This window comes from Heloderma suspectum, chromosome 11, assembly GCF_057233095.1.
Source record: "Heloderma suspectum isolate Gila_16-S chromosome 11, 16-S_ref, whole genome shotgun sequence".
In the NCBI taxonomy this organism is placed as follows: domain Eukaryota; kingdom Metazoa; phylum Chordata; class Lepidosauria; order Squamata; family Helodermatidae; genus Heloderma; species Heloderma suspectum.
Window position 1 is genome coordinate 35,230,549 of NC_139468.1, and position 14,054 is coordinate 35,244,602.

Genomic DNA, 14,054 nt, shown 5'->3' on the forward strand with positions numbered 1-14,054 from the left:
ACGTGCCAAAATAAGGAATGCAAATGGCGGCGCCCATGGGCGCCGCCATTTGCGTACGCGCGTCTTTTTTTTCCTTTTAAATCAGCCGTGATAGGCTATGTAAACATTTACGTAGCCTATCATGGTGTTCTTTAAAAATCTAGCCATGATAGGCTATGTAAATCTTTACATAGCCTATCACGTTTTGTTTTTTTTTAACTGGAAATGGCGGCGGCAGCAGCAGGTCGGAAGACCGGCTGCCGCAGCCGCCGCTGCCGAACCGCTGCCGAACCGCTGCCGCAGCCGCCGCCGCCAGGAAGATCCGCCCAAGGTAAATCCGTCCCGGGGGGGTGGAGGGGGCAGACCATTCCGCCACCAATTTCTGGGGGCCGAATGCGCTGGCATTCGGCCTCCCCGAGATTCGTGGCAGAATTCTCTGACATCCCTAGTTATGCCACATGTCAGGAACTGGGTTTGAACTGAGAACATAGAGTCGGAGACTGAGAACTAGCCATGTATGGATTTTATTAAATCCATTCTATTTGTGTTTCATGAATTGTTAGGCGTCTTTCATTCAATCGTCCGCTCATTGACAGAATCCTTTTTTTTTTTTACGAATGTACGAGAATTTTGTTCCACTTGCACAAGCGCACACTGGTGGTATTGTGCATTCACATTAATGCACCCTTGCTCTAATGCACATTAGTCCAAGTGTGAATTTGTGCAAATCCCCCACAAAAGTTTCTGTTTTTTTTAAAACAACAGTCCATGGCTCTGCGGAACCTGCATGACTCAGAAAAGTCGGCTGCAGAATCCACAGGTCAGATTCATAGAAAACTAAACTCATTTGAATCTGTCATTCCTCCTGAAAACTACCCTGGAGAGCTACCACAGACAATATTAGAGATGTATGTGAATTTCATTTCAGTTTGCAAATCATTCTAAAATGTCCCATTTGCCATCCTGAATGTGAACATGAATGGGAGCACATTTTCTCCAAAAAAAGGTTCACAAATTCCCAAACTTGCCTTCAGGTCTGCAAAGTAGGAGTGTACGAAACCCCACTTACCTGGCTCCGCTGGGGTCCGCAGGTGGGGGGAGGTGATCCGTTCTTCCCCCCAGAATCCTTGATGGGGGGGAGGCAATCCATTCCTCCCCTCCCAGAATCCTGCCTGGTCAGCTCTGCACCACAACCAGTCTGCGGAGCTGCCGGCCGGGCCAACCCACAGCGGGGCCTCCACCCGCTGCCGGGTTGCTGTGGACACAAATGGCATCGTGAGTAGGGGATGCCATTTGCGTCCCTATGCTAGCCCGTGGTAGGCTACGTAAATATTTATGTAGCCTACCACGACTAAAATGGGAATGCAAATGGCCGTAGGGGTAGGGATGTATGAAAGTCACTTACCTTTTTGACAGGGTGATTTGCAGGGGGGGGGGAGGCGCTCTGCACCTCCCTCCGAAATCCTAACCTGGCTGGCTCCGCTCCGCGGCAACTCCACGGAGCCTCTGGCCGAGTGCATTTGCAGGCGCCGTGTGGAGCCTGTGGACACAAATGGCAGCGGCTACAGCAGCCGCCATTTGCGTTCCTGTTTTTTGGCCATGATAGGCTACGTAAATATTTACATAGCCTATCATGGCAAAAAAAAAAACACAAGGGCGCAAATGGCAGCTGCTACGCCATTTGTGCCCCGTCTTTCGCCGTGATAGGCTACATAAATATTTGCATAGCCTATCATGGCAAAAAAAAGGGAATGCAAATGGTGGCGGCTACAGGGCTACTGTAGCTACTGCGGCCTCTGCAGGGACACAAATGGCATCCCTGCATTAGCCGTGCTAGGCTACGTAAGTATTTACATAGCCTATCATAGCAAAAATAGGGAAGCGAATGCTGGCCACAGACACAGCTGCCATTTGCAAAGCAGCGTGAATGGCACCAGGTAAGTGTCCTGTTTCGTGCACCTTTCGTGGGGTGGGGGGTGGGGGGCTTCGTTCTGCTACGGATTTCGGGGGGCTGAATGCACTGGCATTCGGCCTCACCGAGATCCATGGTGGAATTCTCTGATATCCCTACTTAGGGGACACCATTTGCGTCCCTGCTTTAGCCGTGATAGGCTACATAAATATATACGTAGCCTATCACAGGCTACTGTAGGGATGCAAATGGCGGCCACTACGACAGCCGCCATTTGTGGCCTCAGCAGCCCAGCAGTGGCAGGAGCTGCTGGCACTGCCACCGCCTCCGCTTCATTCGCTGCTGGAACCGCTGCCGCCGCCACATCCGCCACCAGGTAGGTCTGTCCTGGAGGGGTTCCACGTGGTAGCGGGGGGGGGGAGGCCATTCCGCCATGGACTCTGTGGCAGAATTCTCCGCCATCTCTACTGCAAAGTGTGTACTTGGAAAATGTATGGGTGCACAACTTTGCACAAATTTGGGAATTGTTTGCACATCTTTCATATTGGTTAGCTGTTCCTTTTGTACAATTTTCCTGTTCATACTAAACAAACGGTGATTACACATGCAAGTGCAAATAGAGAAGAGACAATCAGTGAGCTGATGCTTGGAGAGTCTTGGCATGCTCAAATATTGCTCGTTCACCCATCCCTAGGCCCAAAAGGGAATAGGGATAACTTCAGCCCCTGTGATTGGTCAACAGTATGAAGATTCTGGATTGGCCACAGCTGGTATCAATTCTAGGAACCTGCCCTTTTGCCTTTGTCTGACAAAAAGAGTAATGCTTTCTGCTTGCTCCCACTGTGCCTTAGTCTGAGGGTAGGGTGGGAATTATGTTGGGGGGGGTGAAAACTCATTGGATTTTTCCAGTTCAGCCCTGGCAGATTTCATTCCATTTCCTCCCACTGGCATTGACTCAGTCTGTAGTGAGTTGATCTAATACGTGGATTTGTGTTTTTGATTGTTTGTTTTAATGGTGCCAATTTGCACAATTTGGTTTGTGTGTGTATATATCTTGAAATGGGGTCATATATATATATATATATATATATGTGTGTGTGTGTGTGTGTGTGTGTATTTTCCCAGTCTTTCACAAATGCACAAGGGTGCAGATTCAGCTGTTTGATATGCGTAGCCTTGCCTTGTCAATTTAATTGTATGTTTCAACTGTCCGTGGGAGCACGAGGAGGTAACATACAAGGCAACTGACAAGGTAAGACTGCATTTAGGCTAATTTGTGCATTGTTGCGAAGGACCAGGAAAAAATAATAGTAAGAAAAAGGAGGAACCCATTTGAGCAATTCAGAATGATTGAAACAGAACAAAAAGTGAACCCCATTTGTGCAGATTTCAAGATTCCCTCCCCCAACCCAAATGGCAGGATCCCCCCGCCCCTCGCCCAATGCACAAAACATTTTTCCGGATTTGGAAAACAAAAATCCTGCTACACTTGCTGCCACTTACCAGAATGGATACACTGCAGAATCCTGTTGAGCTCAAATGGAACAGAATTCTCAGTGTTGCACATCCGTATGTGAGATTGACACTCTATCCATACTGATTAGAGATCTATAGTTCTTTGTAGCAGGGGTTGTTGAGGAAGAGATGATTTCAAGATTTTCAAATATCACATGCAGCTATTATGTTCAAGTATAAAGTCAAATATAAACAACTTTCAAAGTGTCATTTTGCAGAAGCCCTGTGGTTTTACATTCAGTCCCATCTTGATTCAGAATGAGCTTGCGAGTTCAGAGGCTTTTGAGGGAACTCTGGGGGAAAACTCTGCCTTTTCCCACAAGATAAACAAAGACACAGGGCTAAGGAGTTACTTCACTATCATATCCCTTAATCTGCTTAATTTCTGTTCTCCCCCCACTTTCAGTAATTTACCCAGTTGTGAGGAAGGACAATGATAAGATGGCTGGCTAAGGAAGCTGAGACCTCTTCCTTGGTTTCTAACACTCAGCAATAAAGGTTTCTGAGCATATTAGGACCCTCCATGGGTGACAGGAACTCTGGCAACTGTAGGTTTTGTTTTATTCATTCTGTTCTATGTGGGGATTGGTCTTGGCTTATAATGACTCAGGATTTTCCAAACTCATCCATTTATGGAATTATCTCTAGTCTCAATTTTCATGGAGTCCAACTCAAAGAGATCTCAGATCCCCCCATTGTAACTTTTTCAACTTCCCTGTGATGCATTTGTGGTGTGTGTGTGTGTGTGTGTGTATGTATGTGTGCTTCTTTTCAACAAATTTTCTAATTGTCACTGTGTAAGCTTTTATTTTGGAGATGTTCTTTAGTAGCAGACTCCGGAGGAGTTGTGAATCAGAACAGACAATTGACATATGGTCAAACCATTGCGAGTAAATTGGAATTTGCTTTAAGGGGGGGCGGGGGGAAGTGTTAATGATTTTTACAAGAACTTGCTGAAGTGCAAAATAATATTTCTAAATTGAGAAAGTTGTCTTGGGTAGCTCCAAAATTGAGTTATGTCCAATATAATATTATCTCTGGGAGAGTCTACTTTAAAAAAAAAATGGCAAAGGAAATAATTTGGTAAAAAGAAAGCAAAATGCTATGAAATGCTTAAAGGAAGCCAGGAGAGGTCATGAAACGTTTAGCTGACATAAATCACAAAACCAGGGATGCATAACTGTGTTCAAGAAAAGCCAAACATCCCCACTACCTGGAAAACCTTGGTCAGCAATTTGTTTTGCCAGAGTGCCACTTTGACAACAGCGTGGGGGAGAATGGGCCAAGAGACCCCATGTCCCATCCTCCTCAAAATGATATGTTGCTAATCCTCTGGCCATCGATGCAGCTTATTCACACCATTCCTTTGACTCCAGCATTTGGAAGTCAGCTGGCACCACTAAGGGGAGCAGGGTGGCCATGTGCCCTACTTTACAGGGGACAGTCCTCTATATGAAGGGTTGTCAGGTCCAAGCCTGGCTTAAAGATAAAGAACCATAAGAACTGAGAACAGAGGCCTTGAAGATGCCAATCAATAGCCCGGTTTGGGTCGTCAATGGCCACAAGCCACGATGGCTATATTTTATCTCCAGCATCAGAGGCAATATGCCCCTTGCCTTGGTACCAGTTGCAAGGTTAGAACTAGGCAAGATTTTATGGGAGAAGGTAGTCTTTCAGGTAGCCTGGACCCAAGCCATATAGGGTTTTATAGGTCAAAACCAGCACTTTGAATTCTGCTAGGGATGGCGCGGGTGCCCAATTGGGTCAAGGAATACAGCAGAATCCCCCTCGACCATGCCCCTGAGCCACGCCCACCAAGCCCCGGCTCCCACTTGAGCTCCCCCTCCCCACACTTGCGAAGCCACCCATACTCACATTCCTGAATCCTCCCTAAAGGCCCTTGAGTAGCGCAGCTGTATAGAATTGGGGCTTTTCTGAAGCACTAGATACCAGTGCTAATGGGTGCCATTGGCCAAGCTCAGGGAGAAGGACTCACGATACTGGGAGCCTGGCACCCAGTTCTGAACTATGCTGCAGAGCGTTCAAAGAGCCAGACAGGTGATGACATGGAAAAGCTAGTCAAGTAAAAGAGCACACAGGTTGGGATCCAAAGGTGCCTTTCCATGAGTAGAAGGCACTTCTGCTTACCTAAGGGGTGGCCACCTGACTCTGCAGGGCCCTCCCCACGCTGTATCCCATGATCTTCTGGCTTTTCAGGAGGGAAATAGGTGGCTGTGGTGGAAAGGCTGTATAAAACTGCAGTCCTGAATATTGTTTTGGAGAAGCACTCAGGGGCTACATTCCAGTAGTGGGTGAGGCTGAAGGCAAAAGGGGCATGGCTAAAATCTAGTCTTATGCAAAACGACATCATGAATGGCCGATATATGCAAGGTTACAGACCTAAATACTCCAGTGATCTTGTGTCTATTGGCCGTTCATGGCACCATTTTGCACAAGACTGGACGTGCGCATATTCACAATCATCATTGTCTTTTGCAAAATGGCACCCGTGGTGCTCACGGATGGGGCCAGGGTGAGTGTGGGTGGCTCAGCAAGGGGGGGGGAGTTTGAGAGTGGGTTAGGGGGGATGCAAGCTGAGTCAGTGGCTCAGCAGGTGCCCAGAGGACTTAAATTCTAGATCATCCCTCCCTCCCTCCCTCCCTAAATTCTGCCTGGAAACGGACTCGTAGGCAGTGAAGCTGTTGTAACAAGGGAGTCACGAGCTCTCTGCCATCAGGCCTGGTCAACAGTTTGGTCACCACATTCTGGGCCAGCTGAAGTTTCTGACCAGTTTTCAAAGGCAGCTCCACATTAAGCATATTGTTGTTGTTGTTGTTCAGTCATTCAGTCGTGTCCGGCTCTTCGTGACCCCATGGACCATAGCACGCCAGGCCTTCCTGTCCTGCGCTCTCTCCCGGAGCGTTCTCAAGTTCATATTCATTGCATCCGTAATGCTATCTAGCCATCTCATCCTCTGCCGTCCCCTTCTCCTTTTGCCTTCAGTCTTTCCCAGCATCAGGGTCTTTTCCAGTGAGTCTTCTCTTCGCATTAGGTGGCCAAAATATTTGAGCTTCAGCTTCAGTATCTGTCCTTCCAATGAGCCCTCAGGGTTGATTTCCTTTAGGATGGACTGATCTGACCTCCTTGCAGTCCAGGGGACTCGTAAGAGTCTTACAATAGTCCAAATGGAATGTAACTAAGGCATGATCAGATGTCTCTAGGAACAGGTGCAATGGTGCACCAGCCTAAGCTCCACAGACACACTCCTGGTCACCGCTGAGACCTGGGCATCCACATTCAGGGCCAAGTCCAATTCAGGATAGACATACATGCTCTTGTAAGATTGGACTACTACAATGTATTGAACATGGGGCTGCCTTTTAAAACTTCTCAGACACTTGCATTGGTCCAAAGTATTGATGCTTTAACTGTTGACTGGGAGTGGCTGATGGGACTAGGGGTCACTGGTTCTTTAAAAAGCTGGTTAAACAGCTACACTGGATGTCAGTCCATCTCAAAGCACAATTCCAAGTCCTGGTTTTAATCTGTAAGCCCTATATAGTTTGGGGCCCAGATAGAGTTGACTAAAGATCAAGGGGCTGGAGCAACTGCTCTATGAGGAAAGGTCAGTGTTTGGCACTGTTTCGCTTAGAAAAAAAAATGGTAAGGAGGTACATGATAGAAGTGTATAAAATTATGCATGATGTGGAGAACATGGATAGCAACAGGTCCCCCCCCCCCGTTATAATACTAGAAGAACAAAGGGTCACACCATGAACTGATTGGTGGGAGATTCAGCACAGATAAAAAGAAGTACTTCTTCGTACACTCCATTCTTAAACTTTGGCATTTGCTACCATAAGATGTAGGGATGACCACCAACTTGGTTGGCTTTAAAAGGGGATTAGATAAATCCATGAAGGATAAGGATATCAATGGCTACTGGTCATGCTGACTATATATTACTTCCAGTATCAGAGGCAGTATATAAAAAAGGGATATTTGCTGGTTCTGAGGGGATCAGGCCTGACAAGTTTCAGATGAATAGGTACAGACATTTTTTTGCAAGAGCAGCCTTTACATTGTGAGGGTATCCAAAAAGGGTATCCCCCTATATTATTTGTGCTCTATTCTCCAGAAAATGACATACAGCATAGAGGTGGCCCTCAGTAAGAAATCTGCTGCTTTATCCACTTAGTGGATAAAGTAGCAATTACAGGAACTCTGGGGGAAAGTGAAAGCTCAAAGTGGGCTAGATGAAACAACCATCGGGTGGATCCACAGTTGGCTACAGAATCGGACTCAAAGAGTGCTTATCAATGGGACCTTCTCAAACTGGGGACAGGTAACGAGAGGGGTACCGCAGGGCTCAGTCCTGGGCCCAGTGCTCTTCAACATTGTTATTCATGACGTGGAGGAGGAGGAGGTGCAGGGAATGCTGATCAGATTTGCAGATGACACAAAATTGGGCGGGATAGCTAATACTTTGGAAGACAGAAACAAAATTCAAAGTGATCTTGATAGACTAGAGCCCTCGGCAGAAAACAACAGAATGACATTGAATAGGGATAAATGCCAAGTTCTGCACCTAGGAAAAATAAACCAAATCCACAGTTACAAGATGGGGGATACTTGGATCAACAACACTACAAGCAAGAAGGATCTTGGAATTGTTGTCGATCACAAGCTGAATATGAGCCAACAATGTAATGTGGCTGCAAAAAAGGCCATTACTCTTTTGGGCTGCATTAAAGAAGTATATCTTCCAAATCCCAGGAAGTACTAGTTCCCCTCTACTCAGCACTGGTTAGGCCTCATCTGGAGTACTGTGTCCAGTTCTGGGCACCACATTTTAACAAGGATGCATACAAACTGGGGAGGGTTTAGAGGAGGGCAACAAAGATGATCAGGGGACTGGAAACAAAGCCCTATGAGGAGAGACTGAAAGAACTAGGTATGTTTAGCCATGAGAAGAGAAGACTGAGGGGAGATATGATAGCACTCTTCAAGTACTTGAAAGGTTGTCACAGAGAGGAAGGCCAGGACCTCTTCTCGTTCATCCAAGAGTGCAGGACATGGAATAATGGGTTCAAGTTACAGGAAGCCAGGTTCTGGCTGAACATCAGGAAAAACCTCCTGACTGTTAGAGCAATACAACTAACAATGTTGGAGAAATCTGCCACAGACTCTAGTGAGGCCAGCTTCTTTGGAATCCGGCCCCCCGGAGTCCGTGGTGGAACAACCACCCCCACTGCCACCTCACAGAATCCCCCCCGGGATGGACTTACCTGGCGGTGGATGCAGCGGCGGCAGAGGCGGATGTGGTGGCAACTGCGGCGGCGACTGCGGTGGCGACTGCGGCGGCGAAAGCAGTGGCGGCGGCTCCAGCTTGTCTTCCGGCCACTGCCGGGCTGCTGCGGCCGCAAATGGCTGTCCGGCTGCGGGCGGAGCTGGCCAGCAGCTCCGCGGAATCCCCATGGAGCAGAGCTGGCCAGGCAGGATTCCGGGGGGAGGGACGGAGCGCCTCCCCCCACCACCATGAAGCAGATCCACGAAACGGTAAGTGACTTTCATACATCAAGTGACTTTCCCCATATTGAGAGCCTCATGTTGTAGGGATGTACGAATCCCTTACCTGGTTCTGGTTGGGGCATCCACTGGGGGGGGGGATGCGATCCGTTCCTCCCCCCGGAATCCTCGACGGGGGGGGAGGCGATCCGGTCCTTCCTCCCGGAATCCTCCCCGGCCAGCTCTGCTCCACGGAAAGTCCACAGAGCCACTGGCCGGAGCCGCCCGCAGCCGGACTTCTGTCCACTGCTGGGCTGCACCGGCCACAAATGGTGGCCATCGTAGTGGCTGCCATTTGCATCTTTGTAGAGGCTGTGATAGGCTACGTAAGTATCTACTTAGCCTATCACGGCAAAAGGCAGGAATGGAAATGGTGGCCGCTACACCATTTGCGTCCTTGCCTTTTGCCATGATAGGCTACGTGAATACTTATGTAGCCTATCACGGCCTCCACAAGGACGCAAATGGCAGCTGCTATGGCAGCTGCTATGGCAGCTGCCATTTGTGGCCGCAGCCCGACAGCAGCCGGAGCTGCCGCCAGAGCCACCGCCGCCGCCGCCGCCACCAAAGCCACCACCGGAGCTGCTACAGGAGCTGCTGCCGGAGCCACCGCCAGGTAGGCTCCATCCCAAGGGGGGATTCCGCAGGGTGGCAGGGAGGATTGCCCCATTCCACCATGGACTCCAGGGGGCTGGATTCAAATCTGGCCTCACTGGAGTCCATGGCGGAATTCTCTAACATCCCTACTTGATGGAATGTAAGATCACAACCTGCACTCTTATAACAAGCATTTCTGTTTAAAGTGCACACTTCATTAAAAGAGCAAACTTTCAGAGGTAGGAAAATGAAATATAGTAATTAAAGTCTGTTTGCTTAAAAATACTTCAGTCAAAGTCCTGGACAGTGGAATAATATCCTTTAGATTAAAGTTTAATTGAAAACAGTATTTACTGCTCTAGTGCATTTGATAGAGTCCTTTGTGGCATTTCTTTATGTATAATTGTGTTTTGCAATCAATTTAAAATGACGATGAGTGCAGTCCTTGTAGGAGGTAAATGTGAGTCCTTGGGAGGAGAGTGGCATCTACAGGGGTTTCTGCCAAACAGATATGGAAAAAGTAATTTTCATTCTGCTAGTTTTGAACGATCCCTTTTGCATATGAAATACCTTTGCAGATATATAAATAAATAACTTTGCTTGATGAGAAGTCATTTAAAAGAAAAAAAAAGATGAGCATACCATATTCTTACATTTTTCTCTCTATAAGCTGAAGAAAAGGCAATATTTGTCCCAATGTTGTGCCTCTTAGATTAACTTGTAACAGCTCCTTTGCAATGCGGGACTGCCGCTGCACTACATCTTGGGGGTTAAGGAGATGAAAGGACTATGAATGGCGTTTCATGGATGACTGATCTGCCAGTGGCTAGTAGCATGATACCCAAGCACAGCCTCCATATGCAAAGACATACTTCAGAGTTTTCCTGACCTGTTTTACCTGCTGCACTCATCCGGAGATACCCTCCTGGTGGTGCCCAAGACTTTGGATGTCACTCCAAGATTACGGTCATCCATAAGGGCAACCAAGGCTGTAACAAGGGATGTACAAAAGCCACTTACCGTTTCATGGATCTGCTTTGCAGTGTGGGGGGGAGGCGCACCATCCCTCCCCCCAGAATTCTGCCCGGCCAGCTCCGCTCCACAGGGATTCCGCAGAGCCGCCGGCCGGCTCCACCCACAGCCGGACATCTGGCTGTTGGGTAGCAGGGACGCAAATGGAGGCGGCCGTAGCTGCCGCCATTTGCGTCCCTGTACTTAACTGTGATAGGCTATGTAAATATTTACGTAGCCTATCATGGCAAAGTAAAAAAAAAATGCATACGCAAATGGCGGCGGCTATGGCGGCCACCATTTGCATTCGCTATTTTTAGCTGTTCTAGCCTACGTAAATATTTACGTAGAAAAAAATATTTACGTAGGCTAGAACGGCTAAAAGTAGCAAACGCAAATGGCGGCCGCCATAGCCACCGCCATTTGCGTATGCTGCACCCAGCCAGGAGACCAGCCACCCCCGCCGCCGTCCCCACCCCCGCTGCTGCCACCCCCACCCCCACCCCCACAACTGCCGCCCCTGCCACCGTACCTTCCACTGCCGCACCTTCTGCCACCAACCGCCGCACCTTCCACCCCCTCCACCGCCCCCGCCCCCTCCGCCCCCGCCGCTGCCCCTTCCACCGCCGCTGCCACGCCGCCACCACACCTTCTGCCACCCCTGCCGCACCTTCCGCCGCCGCCACACCACTGCGCTGCCGCCGCCGCATCCGCCGCCGCATCCGCCGCCGCATCCGCCCCAGGTAAGTGTCGTCCCAGGGGGTTCCACAGGGTGAGCGGGGGGGCAGGAGGCCATTCCACCACGGATTCTGGGGGGCTAAATGCCAGTTCATTCAGCCTCACTGGAATCCGTGGCAGAATTCTCCACCATCCCTAGCTGTAACCATGTTTGTACATGGCTTAGATTTCTTTTCTTTTTTTAATGTATGGAGGCTTGTATGGGAGAAGGTGGTATCCTTGGGTAGCCTGGTGCCAAGCCTTATAGGGCTTTATAGGTCATAATCAGCACTTTGAATTCTTCCAGAAACAGACTGGTACCCAGTAAAGCTTATTCTAACAAGGAAGTCAATGGTCCAAACAGGATGTAGGAACATTTTTAAGTCTAAACATGCATAGGATTGTGCCCTTAATCTATCTTGATTTTTTAAAATTTGTGCACCTGAATTTTTAACTGATTTTAATATGTCTGAGGTTCTCTAGGTGTACTGTTATTATTTTAACTACTGCAATCCAGCTTCAATGCAGCTATAGGTGGGATACAAACAGTTTGCATCAGTAAACAGGGATTGGCAAATGACTGGTGTTTGAGTTCGACAAGTTTCTCTGATTATCAGCTCACTGCTTGTCTCCCCTCGATTTGTGCTCATGCTGGCAACCACTGTTCATTTTGTGCGAATGGGAAAATTGTACAAAGCAAACATGAAAGCTGAGCAAAGAAATCCCAAATTTGTGCCAATTTCCCCATAGACCAAATTCCCATAGACTAAGCGTGGGTGATTAAGGAGTTGCACATTTTGAGAAAGTTGTGCCTTTTGAGAAAGTTGTTGCATTTTCAAGCACACATCTTGCAAACGTAAATTTAGTAAAATGCAAACATTTTCAGAGAAAATATGCTCTCATTCACACTTGGGATTGTAACGGGGCATTTTTGAGTGGTTTGTGAACTGAAACAACATTCACATGCATCCCTATCAGTAAGTCAGTCAGTAAGTAAGTAACTAAGTAAGTAGTAAGTAAATAAATAAATAAATAAATAAATAAATGTGCTCAACAGCTCTTTCGTCCCTTCCTGTCCCTCTCATCCTGGAACCAGGGACAAATGTTCCACCTATCCAATAAAGGGAACAGCCTTGTCGGAATTGTCTGGTGCCTTTAGCCATCTGCTCCTCTCATCCTGCCACATTCAGTATGTTGGGCTATTGTTGTAGACAAGACAATGTCTACCTCTCTCAAGGTTAATTGACTACTGTTCTTTTAAATATACATGAGAAACTTTATTGACTAGCCTAGTTCTCGACCTCACCTGTCAAGTAAGAGGAGGAGGATAATAACAACAAGAAGGACTCACACAAAAAAGGAACCTGACAAGAGGTGAAAGATTGCAGAATACAATACAGTTTTGCCAACATCACTTACCTCCTCATTCGTTGATGTCCAATGTATCTCCCTCCCCCATTCCCCCCCCCAACATCAAGGCCTATGTAGATTACTTGTGTAGAGCAAATGTCAAATGTATTGTCAAATACCAGTCTAATAATTCAAGGGAGACATTGATCTTATGAAACCCAGGAACCTTGCTTTTTAAGGACATATGAAAAGCCTTGCTGGATCAGACCAAAGGTTCATCAAGTCCAGTGTTTGGTTTCTAGCAATGGATGTTTCATTGTTGCTTGGCCCTGGCATCTGATACTCTCACACACGCTGCCTTTGAACACTGAGGTTCCATTTTTATTCTCGTATCTATTAGCTCTTGATAGAATTAGAAAAGTTCATTTGGGGATGGGCCACTTTTTGGAACCTTGGACCAGAACAGAAAGACATCATCACGATCAGAACATGTCGACTCAGACCAAAAGTCCAACCCTGGTATTCTGTCTCCAACAGCCAGATGTCCCTAAGAAGTTCCAAAGCAACGTATAATGGTGAGACCACCATCCCTTGTCCTCAGCAGTTGGTAATCAGAACTACATGGTTCTGCTTGAATATGGAGGGTATGTTTTATTTATGAATAATGCTCATTAATAGTCATATTCACCATTAACCTGTGGAGGGAGCAATCCTATGGCCACTAGAAAGCGGCTAGACAGCCATAGGATATCTGGTTTTCCGGGAACTGACCTCCCCTCACTTCCGCGCTGCCTCCAAGGCAGCGTGGAACAGCCCCATCCTCCACGCTCACAAGAGAAGCACAGAGTGGCTGAAAAGGGGCATTCCAGAGGGGCATTCAAGGGTGGGGAGGGTGGAAATGCCTGTACGATACATCCAATATATTGTACAGCAGTCTTCTTCCCCACTCTGCCCTCCCGTGGCTAGACAGCCACAATCGGCTGTCTAGTCAAAAATGTAGGGCAGGAGAAGTGCAGGGGGAATGATCCCCTCAGTGCTTCTCCTGCCCTGCGTTGGACAGGCGGTCGCCTCTGAGTTTGGAGGCAGCTAGGGATGGCTGAGAATTCCGCCACGGACTCCAATGAGGCCAGATTGGAAAGAATCTGCCCCCCTGGAGTCCATTGAGGAACAGAACACTTACATCTGCCTCCCTGAGGAATCCTCTTTGGCCAGATCATCTGGCTCCTGATTGCCTGCGATACAGCCGCCATGCTGTATCGCTGGCTGAAGGGGATTGACTGCGGATGCAAATGGTGTCCAGGATGCCATTTGTGGCTGTAAAGGTCTTAGTTTAAGCTAAATGCAGCCATTTACAGTTGCATTTACCTTAAACTAAGACCTTTACAGCCACAAATGGCATCCTGGA